We start from the raw sequence: 2020 nt of genomic DNA, 5'->3' as shown, positions 1-2020 counted from the left end.
CTCCACTGGCAGATATTTTGACTTAATTTGAGTCAAATTTTCAGACTAACAAGACAAATAATCTTAAACAAGATTATTATTCTTACACAATCAGTTCTTGTTTGGTGAGTCAGTCTCAAAACAAGATCAAAAAGAATTTTTGGCTGGATATAAGTTTTAAAACTTGGTAAGAAGGACAGTTTTTGCAGTGCAGCATGGCGTGCAAATTAAGAAACGATGGAATGTAGTTTGATAATCTGATAATGGATGTTGTCCTGCAAACTTCTTTTTATTAAGATTTTTAGAAAATAAATCCAGAAAAGAGACTAATTTTACAACAAATCCTTTCTTAAAACATTCATCTTCCATCCTGTTGTTCAACCTTTTGGGTAAAATTTTTTTCACAAGTTAAGGTGAACAAATCATGTTAAATGCTCATGTTAATGCAGTYTGTGGACCCCTCTCTCTTTAGCATAATGCAGCACATGTTATAACTGTGACTACTAACTTTAATCATTTGTTTATAATGTTTTTAATGAAAGACTTGAACTTTGCAAATACAGAACAGCTGAATCTAATTAAGCAAAAAACTGGAGTTTGTTTCACTGAAATCACTAATTCATGTGTAAGAGTTTCAAAACACCCATTTAATAATTAAACTTGAATATTTTATTGACATGACTTTCCTTAGTTTTGTTAAAAACAACAAACTGATTGAATCTGGCCCTGCAGAGATGCATTTTGCAAACAAGTCACAGTGACAGTATTAATGAAAGGAGAGGTTGGAAGTTTAAAAATCATGACATCACAGCTGTATTCAAGCACTAAACTAAAAAAATTAACAACTTTTTAAACATTTTATTGCAAAAGATTAGAATGAAAGAAACCAAATAAGCTTTTAGTTTTCAAATGGCTGCTTCTTTTTTCAGAAGATGTCATCCATCAGCTGGTTGGTGTTTCAGMAATATAATTTAATTTGTGGCTCAAAATTAGACTGAGCTTTTCTAAACTGAAGATCTGGACCACATCAACACACCATCATGTGTCAACAAAGCACGAGCTCATGTTTTAGATGACATGCCCTCTGTTTTTTAGGCAAACTGGACCACGTTGAGTTTATTTTGTAGCTCSATGTGTTTTGTTTAAATGTGGACGACATCCAGGCCTAACATTTAACTCTGGCTGGAGCTGCATGGCATGACCAGTTTCCAAACAAACAAAAAGAAAAAGAAAAAAAAAAACTAAAACAAAGCTAAATGAATGCATTTGCTCCTGGAATATGGGGCCAGTAAATAATGTACTGGAATCAGACAAATAAACACAAAATCCTTGTTTTTTAAATGTGTAAACAATTACTCCTACAGTAGCAARGAAAAGGAGAGCTGAGAAAAAGTGAGGCAAAAATGAAACGTATGATTCACTTCACCCAGGCTGACAGCCAGCTGTGCACTTTGTAAAAATAAACACGGGACTCCAGCAGCTTCCCAGAATGGGTTTATTTCTGGGGCGGCGACAACGGCTTTGAAACATCACAGCACTTAAGTTTGATTTATAAGAAGCCAAGGTAAGATCTGAATCACTTTCCCGAGGCGTGCTGAAAGCAAAATGTTCAGTGGATTTACAAAACTGCTGGGAAATACCTCCATCTGAAGATTCAGAAATTATGACACATCTGTCATTGATCCAGTCAAAKATAAATTCAGCTATGTTTCAAATATAATTGGGATGATCTTACTTTAAAACTTAATATTTACTGTATGGAGAATTACTGTAGTTAAAAAAGGTTTAAAAAATCATTACCGTGGCAAGTGGATTTAAGTTTAAAGCTGCAAAGTGATTTTCTTGCTCATAAAAAAGTTAAAACCCCATATTTTGTCTTAAAGAACATTACATTGTTCTCATTTGTCTTAGTAAAATGTTTACATTAAGTATATGATAAATAAAAGAATGTCTGCTCTCTTACTGTAATTAAATGTCATGCATCTTTTATAAAACACAAGTTTTTACATGCATTAATAAAAAGATTAATTATGTTATATTT

The sequence above is a fragment of the Austrofundulus limnaeus genome, unplaced genomic scaffold (genome assembly GCF_001266775.1).
Source record: "Austrofundulus limnaeus strain Quisiro unplaced genomic scaffold, Austrofundulus_limnaeus-1.0 Scaffold413, whole genome shotgun sequence".
NCBI classification, from domain to species: Eukaryota; Metazoa; Chordata; class Actinopteri; order Cyprinodontiformes; family Rivulidae; genus Austrofundulus; species Austrofundulus limnaeus.
Note: the sequence above shows the minus strand (reverse complement) of the source record.